This window comes from Agelaius tricolor, unplaced genomic scaffold (assembly GCF_023055355.1).
Source record: "Agelaius tricolor isolate 1412-34295 unplaced genomic scaffold, bAgeTri1.0.p SCAF_2, whole genome shotgun sequence".
Lineage (NCBI taxonomy): Eukaryota > Metazoa > Chordata > Aves > Passeriformes > Icteridae > Agelaius > Agelaius tricolor.
Window position 1 is genome coordinate 62991324 of NW_027269262.1, and position 15814 is coordinate 63007137.

A 15814-nucleotide genomic window follows, 5' to 3' on the forward strand; every position below is an offset into this window, starting at 1 on the left:
ACCCCCCAAACCTTATACTGTATAAACAGATTGAAACAGAACTTTTTTTCCTCTTTACAAAAAACCTGTGGTTATTCACTGCTAATATATCCTTACCTTCAATTAACTAATCTGTGAATGTGAAAGCAATACTTCTAGAGGAGAAATATCTTCTGGCTACTACATCCCAGTAAGTGAGACATTATTTTGCAGCAAGTACATTGGGAATACTTCAGATCGGTTTGCAAAGCTACAAGTCAACCTCGAGCTGAGAACGCACCTAGGATTTCATTTTGTTTAGCGGAGAAAAGGGATCTCGGGACAGTCACACACCATATATGGGAAGCCAGGTCAAAATAAGCAGCTTTCGATTGGGCCCGTCTGCATAGCCAGCACAAACACAATCCCATCACTTCTTCAGAGTCAGAAACCACAGCTCATGCCAAGAAAACTATTTACCGTGTTCTATATTAAACTGGGAACGAAATGCAAATTACTTATTATGGAGTCACACAGTTTTGTCAGGTAAAAGTCACTGAAACCCTGAAGCATACGGCTATGCAATCTTTCTTAACTAAATGTTTTTTTGGAACAGCCACGATCTTCTGGAAAATGCTTACCACTGAATTCTTTACCAGCGTTAATAAGATCATTTTTTAAAAGCCATACGCAATCTGATACAAAGACACATCTTGCTTCACTGACTGTAGGAGTACATCTATTAAAAGAATAATATCAGGCACACACTTTAACAAAGCAGTTCATTTTTTTTTTCTAGAAAAACTCAAAAAATATATTATTGTTGTTGTGAGCTACAAACTTACACTGGAAAATGTAACTCAAAACCCTTTTTCAAAAACACTGATACTTAAATGATGATATGGAAATAAAAAATTATTTAAAAAGAAGACTGTGACTTCAATGATGCGTGCAAATTTTAGCAAAAATCTATCTCCTTCCATTATTGAAAAAAGAAAAACCAAAACCAAATAGCACAAATACATGAATAACTTTTAGTATTTTAAATGTAAAGGTGACTGAAACAAGCTTATTGCTGTTTAGTTTGGAGTCCCTACTGGGAGTTATATCTAAGTAATAACTTCAGGAGTGTGCCCAGTCTCTGTATTTAATTAAAGTAAGACAGATCCCCACACACACGTACAGAGCTTGATGATGTGAGGATAAACATGGGATAAATTACACAGAGGCTAAGATGATCAGAAAAAGGGTGTTGGTGATGCATTGCAAGAAAAGAATCAGCTTTGAATTTTTAATCTCTTCTGTAGTATGGCATGTAAGCAGTATGGGAACTGAAGCTATATAAATGATCTAGATGGGGGATATGAGATAAAGTAGGGTCCTCTGTGTTTATACAGCCATTAAAGAGTTCCTTAAAGTTCTTTATCTGATGTCTGAAGATTGGACTTCAGATCAGTGTATATCATTACCCCGTGATAGGGTCTAACCTATGAACTTATCCTACGGCTGATACCATGGACCAGATCCTCATTTGGTTTAAGTGAGTGCAGTTCTTTTTATTTCAATAGGTAATCTAATTATGACAGCTGAGTACTGCACCAATTTGAAACCTACTTAAAAGAGGTTTGTTTACTTATCTTTTGGGGTTTGTTCCTCCCAGTAACTGCATACCAAATCAGTGCAGGGTGGGTTGTTGGTCACTGGCACCCAACATCATTTTCAAACCACAATTGCACTAACACTGGGTTTGGAACAGAGATTTCAGTGGGATTTGCGTATGTTTACATCATGCCTAAATTTGTCCCGATTCTGCATTCCCATTAATGCAGCTGGCATCTCAAGAGTCCTAAGAAGTGAAAGACCAGGCCTATTACATAACATCAAATGCACAACAAGCCACTGGGTATATTATTACAACCATTACTCATGCAATATGGTTTTAACTTCATATGCAGTGTCACACACTTGTTTTAGCACAAGTAAAATGGGTCCATCTGGAGCACAACATTTACTGGGCGCTTAGGTGCCACGATTACAGATGTTCTGGTAATTAAGAAAAATTAGATGAAAGATGGATATGGAACAGTGGGATGTTCATATGTTTGTCTCCAAGCAGGAAATACTACTGAAATATTTAATATCAGAAATAGGCCTAGGAAGACCACACTTCACTAAAGCAAAAGATGTATCCCATTGCTCCTGAGAGCCACCACCTGGCTCTTCCCATAACAACTGCAGTGCGACGTCAGAACCCTCTGAAGCAGCAATATCCCTCCTATGCCTCCATACAAGTTTTATCTTACACATAGCAGCTGTTGCCTAGAGACATCCCTGGCTGGAACAGAAGTTTGCAGCATTTGACAGGAGCCCGTATTGTCTCATGCTACTCATGTGAGCAAAAGCAGAAAGACCTTGGTAAATACAAACAGTAAAAGTGACAGAAATCAACCATTTAAAGTGTTCTGTCCAAAAACTATCAGTGTGCTTAAGAAGAACAACTTAATTATATTCTTTCAAGATATATTGGATAAAATTCATATTGAACTAAGGTCTGTGTGTAATGTGTTATAAGAAAAGGTATGTGCTGTTAGCCATCGTCCTTAGCCAGAACACGTATGAACAGCCATCGTCCTTAGCCAGAACACTAAGAACTGCCAGCCCCAGTTTGCTAGTTTTGCTAGTTTGCAGGCAGTTGTAGTTGTTTTCAATCCATCATTTCAGTACAAATTACAGAACATTTAGTATAATTAAAAATAGGAAATAGTAATCTTTATTAATGCTAACTAGACGCTGCTTTAGCTTTTTGAATGAATGCATGACTTACACATGATTCTGAAATAGCTGACAGCTATGACACAAACAAATGCAGAGACTGCCCACAGAAGAAGTATTAGAAGTCTAGTTTGAAGCCAATCCCTTAGTATGTCTCGATTTTTCACTCTCCAAAGTGAAAGTATGCTTGGTTTTTTTTCCAGTAGATTTCTTGCATCTTAAAAGCATTATGTTAAAGGGAGGAAAAAATAGTTTGTGTGCGTGTATATACATTTACAAGCACCAGTAGTGTAAATTATATATATACTCAGTACTCTAAATGCAAAATAAAAAAGTTGTTTGGCAGGGTGAAGGAAAGGTTTCCTAGATGAACTTAAATTTTAAATGTATCTAATACTATAATTTCCCTTCTGGTCTTTTTTAACACCCTACCTTACTTGTCTCTTCTAGAAATCTCATGAAGAAAATGTCTGGCACACAAAAATACTGAAAAGCTTTGGTCTCCACATCATCAGAAGTAGATGTTCTACCCAAAAATGATGGCTTTTCCCCAAAGACTGAGACACCAGGTCTGTGGCATCCTGAGGGCAGAGCTCGGAGATCTACTCCAAGTTTAAAAGTAATGTAGCTTTTCCAACTAAAACAGTCTTCATCTTAGCAATGTTTTAGCTATTAAATTGAGCTATAGAAAATTACCTTCCATTTTCCAATTAAGTTCAAGAGTTTTACAGGAGGACTTTTAATACTGTCTGCAGTACCTAAAAACCGGTGGAGTGCTACTTTAATTTGTTGCACAAAAAACCTCTGCTCAAAAGAAACATAAACATGTAACTATTTTTAAAAGAAGTCCTGCTGAAGACAACAAAGATGTGTCTGAAGAAAGTTATTTGAAGAATTATCAGTTTACAAGATAGGGGGTGAAATGAAGGGAGTAAATTGCAAGCTGTGAGCTTCCTTAAGAAACAGCTAATTTTTCTAATTGACATTCAGGCTTTTACTCCATCTCAGCATGGAAACACAACTGCCTAAACTTTGAAAATAATCATCCTTCACTGTGATATGTGAATAATAATTTGCTTATAAAAATGAACAAGTCAAATCAAATGCACCACTGATGATGAGAAGCAGCTTGCTAGCAATCTAAGGGGTGATAAAAGCTATAATCAGGAGTTCCTCGGAAGACTGGGTTGCAGGAAGAGCACACTATAAATGAGAGATTACCAGTGAGCTGACAAAATAATCAAGTCCTGTTGTTCTGCAGAGACTATAAAACACATCATTTCACACACATGCCATTTTTCCATAGTTCATCCTCCCACGACTGCTTAGGCCTTCCTCACCTTTCATTTAGTGCTACTAGAATAAAGGTAGAACTTACAAACCATTGCAAATTTTTTTTCACAGCAAAACCTTACATTTTTGCCAGTGATATAAATGCAGCGCCCTGTATGACATCAGTCAGCTCAGTAATACTAGAGTGTCTTTTTTCCAACTTCTTCCCACTTACGTGAACAAAACCAGTTTTCTCAGCAACTCCTATAAGGTGAAAAAGAAGATGGAAAGTTCCTCTTTGTTTTTTAACTCTGAATTAAAGTCATTCTCAGAATACTTTACTTGGCTAGAAAAAGATGTTTGTTCACTTACCACAGAAACAATAGGTTTTTTCGTTGTAAATTCCATTTTGTTATTATTTCCTAAATGCATTTTGTATTTTTTTCTGGAGTGTTATTCATGTCACTGTTCAACAGTAGATGGAGCAGTGGATCATTACTGTATTTTAGTTATTTGTGCCAATTATTACATAATTTTTCAGCTACTGACATATAAGGTTGCACAAAAAACCCAAAAAAATATTATATAGGGAAAATAAGTATTGATTAAAGCATTTTGAATTAGAAAGAATATTGAAAAACAACAACCCAGGCTCACTTTGACAAATTATTAAGACAAACCAGCATTTATGACTAATATATGTGACTCATCAATACACATTCAAATTACAAACTTTGCATTAGCTGAAATTATTACATACATATTAGTAAATATGTGCATTGTTAACTTTGAAACATTCAGTTACACAAATTTTTCTTTTGGTGATCTGAATATCTTCTAAAAGTGACATGCATAAATATTCCCCACTGTGGGCCTTGTAATGGAAAGGACAAAGTGGAAGTTGAAATTAAAATAGTCCTGTGATTTATTTTATACTTGCAATGATGTTTTTCCCAGAAACTGTTTTTCGGTAATTTAACACAATATATTCTTCTAAACCTTACAGTAATTATATCATGAGCATCATTTGTTCAGCAGAAGCTATTCTCACCTATGTGTAATCATCTAAAATTAAGGATTTAGCCAAAGATCATCCAAACCCTCATCCTCAGGGGAGAGAGAGACACTTCCAGTCAATGCAGGGGACCCAATTTTGAGGTTTCCCCTCCCTGTAGACACAGATGATGGATTTAAGCTACTCTCAAGTTTTGGTGGCTACAGCTGCCCCAAGAATCCAGACTTTGTCAAACCCAACAGTATAATTTCCCTCAGAATCAATTGGGTCTCAATAGTAATTGTATTCACAGAAGTTTCAAAATAGAGCATTCGGCTCTATTTTGAAACTTCATATAATTACTGATTCAGACTGCCAATATTTGTTGTTACAAATCAAGGCCAAAGGAAAACTTCTCAGATGGCTTCAAAGACCCAGTTCCCATCTCCAAGCCCAGCTCCCTCCCCCGCTTCCTTCCAGCAGCATTAACTTTTTCTCTGCAATCTCACAAAAAGGAAAAAGAGTAACCTCTAAAGCTGTTTTAGACTGAAGGTCAGAATTCAAAGGATTGGTAACTTTATCCACGGAGCCTTGCAATCACATTGCTATTGGAAACACACCCAGAAGCACCAGCACTGGAGATGTTTTTATTAAGCAATGTCAATAGGTACGAAATTTGAAGGTTGGTTTGTTGGGGCTTTTTTTCCATAGAGTAAGGTTTATCAAGACTGATATTTGCAAGAGATCAAATTGCTTTCTGCCACTGAATTTTAGTTTAATGTTCTCTCAGGTAAGGAAACTGGGCTCTGTGTTATGTGCTAATGAAAACAGCAGCTTTGGTTTGTTTATCTAAATACTTAAAGAGAGGCACCTCTTGCAGCCAAAATGTAAACAAAGCTTAAACTCTTTTTACTGCTTGGATACTTCCAGGCTACTAATACAATTTTATTTTTTTTAATTAATGGCATTATATAGATTTTCTACATATATATCCTGCTTTAAAATAGACCTTTCTGAAGAAATATTTAATTCTTAAACCCATTATTCATAATTACACTTTGAGCTCACAAACACAAGATGACAGATCCCTTTCAAACCTGGGCCCAAGGGGGAAAAAAAGTCACAGACAACAGTCAGACATTTTGTCCTTGCAAACATGTCACTAATTTAGAGGGAAATAGGTTAAACCAAAAATTTCAAGTGAGTTTCACAAGAATTACGAACAAGCAAAATTGTGATTCCAGTATCTAATAAACAAATCCTATACCTTGCTCCTCTGTCTTGTACCACATCTGCATGCCCAAAAGAGTGAAGCATTCATGTCCACCCAAGCTATTCACCTGAGGAAGTTCTGAAAATGCATCTTTAGGGATGCCTTGCCTTGCACAATGCAGGAATCTCCATATACAACCACCTCCATTAAACAGTGTTGCTAAATTAGGTCCAGACAAACAAAAATGCATCTTGCACTGGATGGCAGTTCATGAGCTGAGAGACACAGCATGGGTGCTGCACACTGGGCAGAGGCAGAATGCTTTTCTTGCACTGGTACCAGAAGAATGCAATATCATAAGAACAGGACACAGAGCTACACACAACAGCAGACAACTGCATGAAGAACGTGAAACGAAGTTGAGCAACCTGGTTTTAACTCTTATAATTTGATTTTTTAAAAATTGCAATCTGTCTGCTATCAGGATAAGGAATGTGTTGAGTGCAACTCAGAAATGCTTATTTGTCTTTGGTGAATCCAGTACCACTGTAATTACAAGCAGCGTGTTTTTTGTATCCAGGCTGATTTTTAATAGCTCTTTTGGAAAGCACAAAAGCCTAAATTAGAGACACCTTGGAAAATTTATTATCTTTAGTAGCCTGAAAATGCATTAGTTTGAAATATATTCCATCAATGTACTCCACTGCAGATGACCACTTACTGAAAAAACCCCAAAATTAAACTTGTGGAGACTGAATGCTGCAGGTGATGCCTTATGGTGCCTGGGACACAAGGGCTGCATTGCCCTGCCTGAGGACACTTCCTGTTCCACCAAGCCCCAATGGGCTTTGGCCATTCACTAAAGCATCCCCAGCCCCTGCAGCCACTGATGAATTTTACCCACCTCTCAAACGTCCAGAATGAAGGCTCCCCCTCCTGAAGCTTAATCTGCATCTAGAATGGTTTTGAATTCAAAAATAGTCTCAGGAACTGCGTGGTGGTCTCAGGAACAGTTGAAAATGGGAAATCCAAGGGATGGAGAGTGGCTGACCCTCAGCTGCTTTTGTTGTTCTGTGAGACCCAAAAGAGCTGCCACAAAGCAGCAGTGATAGCCCTAGAGTGCATTTCTCTTCTCCAATCTCCTTTCTCGTAAAATACTCATAATTTCTTTTTTGTTGGTCTGTTTGTTCTTTAAACAAGAAAACACTCTTAATATCTTCACCTTCAAAATAGTATAAAATATTGTGTATGCATCTCTAAAGATTGAATTAAAACAGAATCAGCATCACAGTAATTGGCCTCAGGCAAATGTGGTATACCAAGCACAGCAGGAGGCTTATACAAATCTTACTCTACTAGCTGATGAATTACAGGATTTGCTTCTTGTCTTCCTGGTAAGTAAGTAAATAATAGTATATAGTTATGTAGCACATGCGCTAAAGCAGCAACTTTTAGGTCAACTATTTTTACATCAATGTAATATGGAATTGCCTAATTTATTTTTTTTTTTACCATCTGATGAATGTGCAGGATGAAATTCATTTGAGCAGGTCCTACATTACAAGGTTACTGTCAACCAGTGTTGGGGTTTGCTTCAGCCCAGGCCACTGCCCTGCAGTCCAGTCCAAAGGTGGACTGTGGTACCCATCAGTTGTCCTCCTGACCTCAAGGGGGTTGTGTACTGCTGGCTGGAGTCCATCCTCACAGTACAGGTTGCTGGAGACAGGTCTAGTTACCTCATCATGTTTGGATGCACCGAAGTTCACCAAGACACCAGTTCCTCAAAATTTGAATGGGTAAAATAAAATGACTTGAAATGAATGGCAGTGAGAAAATAGCTGTAAGTTAATATGCAATAAAAATGTTTCCTATTAATTTAGTAAGAGAAGTGGATTTTAGAGAGCCTTAATAAGAGAAGACTTCTGTTTACACTTGGTTTAGAAACTCAAGACTATGAATAAAAACCCAATAAATCACAGAGATCTAAAAGATTGCTTTGAGACACTGATTTGCTAAATCTTTACACTCACCTGAGCTTGCTTTTAACTTTGCAAGGCATAAGTTCTCTGGTTTAATAAAACTGCACTGCACAGCTTAGGGATACCTGCTGAATTTCCAACTTTAGCACTGTTTAAGCATGTGTAGCTTTTCTCTTGCTAGAAAGATCCATGGATAATACCAATAAATCTTCCCTCAAATAGCTGAGAGCTAGTAGTAATGCAAAGTATTTGCAATCAGAAAGCAGTGATGTCATCTAACAGTCAATAAACATGAAAGTACACAGGCAGACATCAGTGGAAATGTGATAACCTCATATTTAATAAAAATAGTGATACCCAGACTTCATAAGATTTCCACATAGGTGTCATGTGCTCAGGGGAGTGACAGTTAATATCTCCTTTAGCGTTCGACAATGTGTTTCTCTCCTTCTATCCCAGAAGAACTAATAAGCCACAGCATCCTTCCCTGCCTAACATCAAATGCCATGCTATCCAAATTAACATCTCTGTAGGGTTGGTTCTACTGAAAGAAGTAAATCCAGTAAATTTTCATCACTTGCATTGGTCTTGGATTAGCTCCAAGATTTGAAAATCCCCAAAAATGCACTTCTGAAATGTGCAAATGTATTCACAAACTAGAAATCAAAAAAAGAAAAAAAAAATTAACTCCAAGCCTGACTTCCTCCAAGCCTAAAAACCATAAATACAGATTTATCATTTAAAATTTGTTTGGTTTCCTTACCTGCCTGCAATTACAACTCTAACTTCATTAGCTGAATACTGCTAAATGCATTCCAATCATCTTTTCATAACTGAGCCCTGAAAGACTGTTTCATTTCTTCACTCTTGCTCACCTTATCTGATTATTTCTCCATTTACATAATTCCTTGCTAGCTCTGGAAATTACTTTCCAGAGAACATTTATCACAGAAGTCAATGCATTGTCCAACACGCCAGTGTGTCGCCGCTAAGCTCGTTACAAATTCCTTCCTTGGAGCTTGTTCTCCCACACAGGGGTGACTGCCCTATGGTGTGTCAGATGTTCACTTCCCTCCTCTTGACTCTGCAGGTAAGAGAATGGAGTGGATGTATATATTAGATCATTTCTGTGAAATCATCTAGATTTCACTCTCTCATCTCTCCTGATCCGAACCCCTGAAGTAGGAATCACTGATATTCTGAATTACACTGGCAGTGATAACACTCCTGTGGCACCACAAGCTGGGAGGCTCAAGGTTTTGCTCTCCATTTGTTCATGAGCTGCCAGTAACAGCTGATGATGCCCACATTCACCTTGTAGGATTTTCCAGCTCCCACAATTAACTGTTTCAATACTCAATTTACACGGTTTGCCTTTCTTTACACAAGCCTGTTAAAATTTGCTTCTCTGGGGGAATACCCACATGTATTTGCCAGGGGAATTTATTCTCTTAGATATTCTATAGGATTAAGAAGGTGTTTGTGTTTTGTTTGTAGGGAATCACTCTCTCTGATACTGAGAGATCAATTGTTACATATTCTCTAATCAATTGATCTCTCTGATCAATTTGTTATATATTCCTCCTTACCCCTCTGACCATTCCTACTCACATCTTGCTAGGAAGGGTGTGAGACTCTTGGTCCTGCTGGAGATGTGATTGATTGTTTCTTTTTTGAGTTTGGAGCCTTGGGAAGGAATTTTGTTGCTTCACAATGTCAGCAGTTGAGGATCTTTTGGTTAAAGCTGTGTTATACAGAGAGAAAGAAAAACATTTCTTGTCTCTAATCTTTTGCATCCAGCATGCAGTCCATAGGGCAGAGAAGTTAAGATGAACTCACAAAGCCCATGACAGACTAATGTGTGATGGAATTATTTTGCAGAAGATTGCTGCTTTTTGACAAGTCTTCAAAATGTGAAAACCACTTGGTAGACAGGGGAAGCTGCAGAATACCTACTTCTCATGCCAGGTTTTTTAAGGGCTATATCGATTCAGAATTACACTCATTTTACAGGCATTGTCATTTTTTGACCTCCTACATCTGTCCTGGGAAAGCCAAGGTGGTACAACAATATACTGACAGCTGAAATTAGTTCTGCAGCTCTTGAGTTTTGGAGGGATGCAGACACCATATGATATTTGTTTTCAGACATAACCACTTCTTCTTTCATTCTTTCCCTGAGCTGGACTGACAATCAGAAACCATGAGCTTTGCTTTGGATTTATGATGTTGAATGAAAGCCTAGTGGATAATAAAGTTAACACCATTCATGACTTAATTAATGATAAGCACCATGTGTCTTTTACTAAGCCAGCAGTAACTGGACACAGGACAGAGTGGATAGATGGCTTCTGAAGCAAATGCAGAAGCCTTTCCTTTTACCTTCTACACCTTTCTCATGTCATCCTGCAGTGCAGCTACAGTCTTCAGAGTACAAAGAATTCAATTAATCCAATACTGAGATCAAATTAAGACTCTGGATACATTACTAGAAGGTTGTTTGATACCTGGTGACCTGATTGACATAAACATCTCCTTTAGAGTGACGCAATAATCTGCATTTTGGGGGTTTTTATACATACATGGGAGTGAAGATTTTAAATATATTTTCTAAATGTGCAAGCAAGTTTAGTGACTTCATTAGAAAGTAAATTAAAAAAATATTTCCATTCTAAATAATTGCTGAAACAGTTTCCTTTTGTGTTTACCTACTTCATTCATAAGTATTTTTTATTTCTGGAGAAAAGTGGAGTATATGTCAATAATTAAAAACATGTAAAATTATATGATCACTTTGTGTTTACACTGGCTTTTGCTTCATTGCCTGCATATTATTCTGGTTGCATAAAAACACCCAGGGAAATTTTCAAAGTGGTGCATAGAGACTACACTATGCAGTTCCTATTAATTTGAGTAAGTCACATGGTTATGTTCTCACACTCTAATTTGAAAATTTCCCTCCTGCTTTCCACCATCTAAAATAACCATCTAATTCCGGGTATGCACTGTCTGCATCTCCCACTCTGCAATCTATAAATACAGAAGGAACATAGAGTCTTTTCATACGGACACTACAGGATGCTCCATTAGCATTTTAGACTCAGAAGAAAAAGTCTCCAGCCTAATGAGAGTTACTCCATTCCTTGTGCTGCTCCTAATCCTCATCTGCAAGGATATTTCCATTAATATTTTTGCTGAAATGCCTTTTAGATGCATAGACTATCAGTATCCTGGGAACTTCTAAAATAATTAGAAGTGCAATTACAAAAAAAAAAAATAGGATTAAAAGAACCACTAAAACTAGAGTAAGAGATAATCAACCTGTAACCCATCAAGCAGTCTGAGAAATTGTGATTTGACATTCCAGAAGCTAATGACAGCAAGTATAAATGAAAGATTTTTGCATTTGACTATATTTGAACTTTCCCCACAACGTGCCAGGAAGGTCAGCCAGGGTATTTTAGAGCAAGGCTGTGAGTAGAGAGAATTACAGGCTTAGAGTTACTTACAGGGCCTTGCCAGAGATTCCCTCTGTTTTATAGCTCACAGGCTTCAATTTTCACAGTTGCTGCTTCTAACCAGTTTTTTTACATCTCCTGAAAACCAGGAGTGGGGGTAGGGAGGACATTTTTCCCCACAAAGATAACTCCAAGAGATCCAGTGCCCATGGAGGCGGAGGCAATGAGCATGGGCAGCCAGGGGAGGGCAGCTGGCTCAAAGCAGCCCTTGGAACCAGGCTGAAATCTGGTGGTGGAGCAGCTGCAATGGGTTTGGAGCTTCTGTGTTGGGAAGAGAAGAGAATCTTCTCAAAGAGATCTTCTAGAAGAGAAGATCATGGGGTGCCTTAAGAGAAGAGATTCAAGTGGTAGGGAAGAAGGAGAGGTGTGCTGATGACATTGGTGTAGTTCTGGAGAGGAAAGGGTCTGGCTTTTGGGATGCAAGTTGTTTAAAAGCAAATTCTCTGGGCTTGGAAGTCCTGAGGGTGCAATGGCTTGGGGTTGACAGAGACCAGCCAGGTACCTCTTACCAACTCCCCAGTCTGGGGAGAGGGACACACAAGGGGTTGTGTCATCAACAGCACTTTTAGGACCAAAAGGCAGCTTGCCTGCACTGGAGACCTGCATGCCTCCAACCATACCATCAGCAGTACACAACAGCCCTATCCTAGAGTTCCACAGATGTCCACCCAAAGATACATTTGTCTTTAGCCTCTCATCAGCCAAGGACACCTCCACACATTCTCCACAATCCTTCTTTGTGTCTTCCTAAAGCTTAAAGGAGTGTGACACGTGTGAGGCTGGCTAGCTTTCCATCAGACTGGATTGAGATTTCCCAAGAAATTGAAAAGTTATTATTAGAAGACATGCAGCTAGACAGACACATACAAAGAATCTGGTTGCAAAAGCCTTTTTGCTTTAGGAAACCAGGTTATAACAAGAAACTGCCTGATCTCCATTTACAGTTCTGTTCAGCTATTTTAATGAAGTTTTTGATTTTGCTGACAGGGCAACTTCATTTTACACAGAAAGACAGTTCCCCAGAGGCTAAGATCTGTCATTTGTCACAAGAAAGCCTTTCAGTCCCTACCTACAAAAGTAAAACTGTTTTACTATAAAAAAAGTAAAAATCAGGTTCATCCTATTGAGCTGCTGAAGGAAGGAAAACAACACTACAGACAAAAATTGTGCCTTGCTTCCTTTCAGGAACCAGCTATGGCTGCAATCAAGAAGTGACTTCTTATTTATATTCTAAATTGCTTGAATTTTTTTCAGTCTCAGACCTGGTGCTGTTAACAGCTGGACTGTCCTCTCTCACATGTGGGTCAGATTGACTTTCTCCTCTTCACCACGTAGCAGCAGATGATAAGCAAGAGTGATGTCAATGGAGAGCATCTTTCTTCACCCATTCTTTCAACCTACTTTGATGGATACCAAAAAATAAAATCAAAGGCACCATAGCAATGCACAGAAGGATGAGGCCACCAAAAAAGAACTACAAGCCAACAACAATGGACACCATGTATGAGCTCATAAATAATCTGATTTTCCACCAAGTAGGTCTTGAAAAGGCTTTGTTACACAGCCTGCTGGAATGCCTGAGGCTGTCAGCTTGTTTCAGAGCAAGAGGGAAGACTGTTGGCAACCTCAGGGCCTAAAATGGTGGGAAAAAAGCTTTGTATCAGGGAGAGGTGAAGCAAGAGTCTTTCGTCCTCACTTAATGACCTGATGCCTTGATGATTTCCAGCTAGAGTTATCTGGTTTGGGAAAAAATTCAATGGTCTGTAGAAAAGGATTTTTTCCTGAAGCAAACAAGTCTCAACTCAGGAATCTTTTCACCTAAACTATCAAAAAGTATTTTAAAAGGTGTAAAAATAAAAAAAGCTGAAAGTCTTTGCATTTAGCATGTCCTAAAACATTTACTGTATGGTGCAATTTTCTGAAAACCCATGTTTCCCTCTGGTTTTAACAAGTTTTTCCTTTTTAATATAATTTCCCTCATGCAACATTATTTTTACTACTATCTTAACTCCTCTTCAGAAACCTGTTTCTAGTAAAACAGCAGTGGAAGGGGAAAGCACTAAACAAGCAACAAAGGTGAAAATTTCACACCTCTGAGTAATATTAGTAATAAACTCAATATATTTTTTTAAACATTTAAAAATTATATTAATTCAGAACCATACTAAATTGATTCTGTCCTTTATTAATGAAGACAGGTGACCAAAGATTATATAACCAACTAGACTCAGCCATGTCACGTGTTTTCACCATCAGTGTTAAAGCTCAAAAGTTGAATATAGCTGAAATCAATAGATTTTAAAGATAGTGATACCTATGCATTATTCTATTAATTTTGGTCCTTATTAAATGAAAAAATAAAGAATTTTGAAGAAAGTTAAGTCTTTAACAAGCCTGCCTACAAGGTTTTCATACCAATGGTGAATTCATCACTGAAATTCTAATTTTCCTCACAAATCATGTCTTTGCTCGAGTAAAACTGTCAAAACTTGCATTCAAAGTATTACAAAGATGTATCAAAAAAACCCTTTTCCACGAGATAAGATGTTTTTAGGGTTTGTATAATGCTTCAGTCCTTGAAGCTCTTAGAAATCTCACTTTATTCACTTGAAAAAAATGGTATCATCACATGTAAAAAGAAGAGAGGAGTATCTGGAGAGTTGCAACCACAGTCAATTTGCAAACACTGAAACTTTCATGCAATATAGGTGTAAAAATTGCATACACCTACCAGTACATCTGGCCTGACTGGATAGCTATAATTTAAGCAGGTGGCTGACAGATGTCATATCTCAAGCATGCCTTTTCATGTTCATTTTTATTTTAATCTCATTTTCATGTCTCAAGTATGCATTTAAAATTATTTGCTAACATATTGTAGTGTGTAGTGTACATGATCCTTGAAGGAGATTTCAAAGTAGAGTTCAAAGCTGCCAATTGATTATACAGTGGGAAAAATGAGAATAACCACAGCCAATTTACCAGCCCCCACCACAGACAAAGATGGGCTGTTCCACAGCTAACTGCAGCAACAAGGTTTCAGAATGAAAAAGACAGAAATCTTTGCCAAAGTTAAAATGAAGTTTTTGCTGCAACTTGCTGAAGAATATATTAAAGTGCTGCTTTTAGGCTGAGAGGATGTAGATGTAACTCACCCTTTCACTATACAAAGATTTGCAGATGGTAATCTCATTGTAATGTAATGTTGCAAAGGTTTTCCTCTAGACACTATTTTTAAGCTTCATTCAGAGGTTTGGTTCTGCAGAAGAAGTGTCAGAAACCAAAAATTACCAGTTGTGGTATCATCACTTGCTTCATATAAGATCTTGGTACTTTAACAGAAGAAAAAACTTCTGTGTAACTACATCCCAATCTTACACATGACCATATCTATCCAAGTGGGACATGAGTGGTTATGCTGGAAAGTAAGAGCTGAATTCTCAGCTGGCAAAAGCAGCATACCAAAAAGCAAACTTAAGTTCTGAATATCATCTGGAAAGTTGTCCTAATGAATGTAATCTCCCTCACAGGAATAAAGCCATTCTATCAAACCCACCAGGGTACACTGAGATTTAATTAACTGTCCTGACTTTCAGGAAGAAAGTACCAAATAATAACAAGAGGTGACATTGATAAAGTCTTAAGTACAAAATACAACTGTTTTGCCAAATACAAGCAATACTCTTTTGTTTTTATTAACAGATGCATCATGTCTCATTCCTTCAAGATGAGGACTGAAATGCTCTATAATAATTTGTGTGAACTTTGGGGCACATTTACTTAAATCCTCTAAAATATGCAGTCTATTTGGCCAGTGAATTTCAAAGTTAATGAAGCAAACATCCTCTTACATGCATAAGTGAGGAAAAAAAGGAAATAAATCTTTCTGTTTGACCCCCATTCAAATCTGAACATGAAACACGAGCACTTTTAAAACAAGGAAGAATTTTGCAATGTATTAAAAGCATATGCTAAAGCCTACTGCTATTAAAAAGCCTCTTGCTCCTCACTTTATCACTGCACTGCATATGCCACCTCACAGGTGTCCATGAACTTTTATACACACACAATTTCTAAATGGGAAAAAAGAAGAATCAACTAAAAGCAA

The 15814-nt window shown here is 37.7% G+C and overlaps 1 protein-coding gene across 2 annotated transcripts in view; it reads right to left on the reverse strand.

Annotated features, from left to right (window-relative positions):
* Nucleotides 1-15814, reverse strand: part of EYA1 (EYA transcriptional coactivator and phosphatase 1) — a 159752-nt gene that overhangs the window by 93051 nt on the left and 50887 nt on the right. The gene's annotated exons all lie outside the window — the stretch shown is intronic.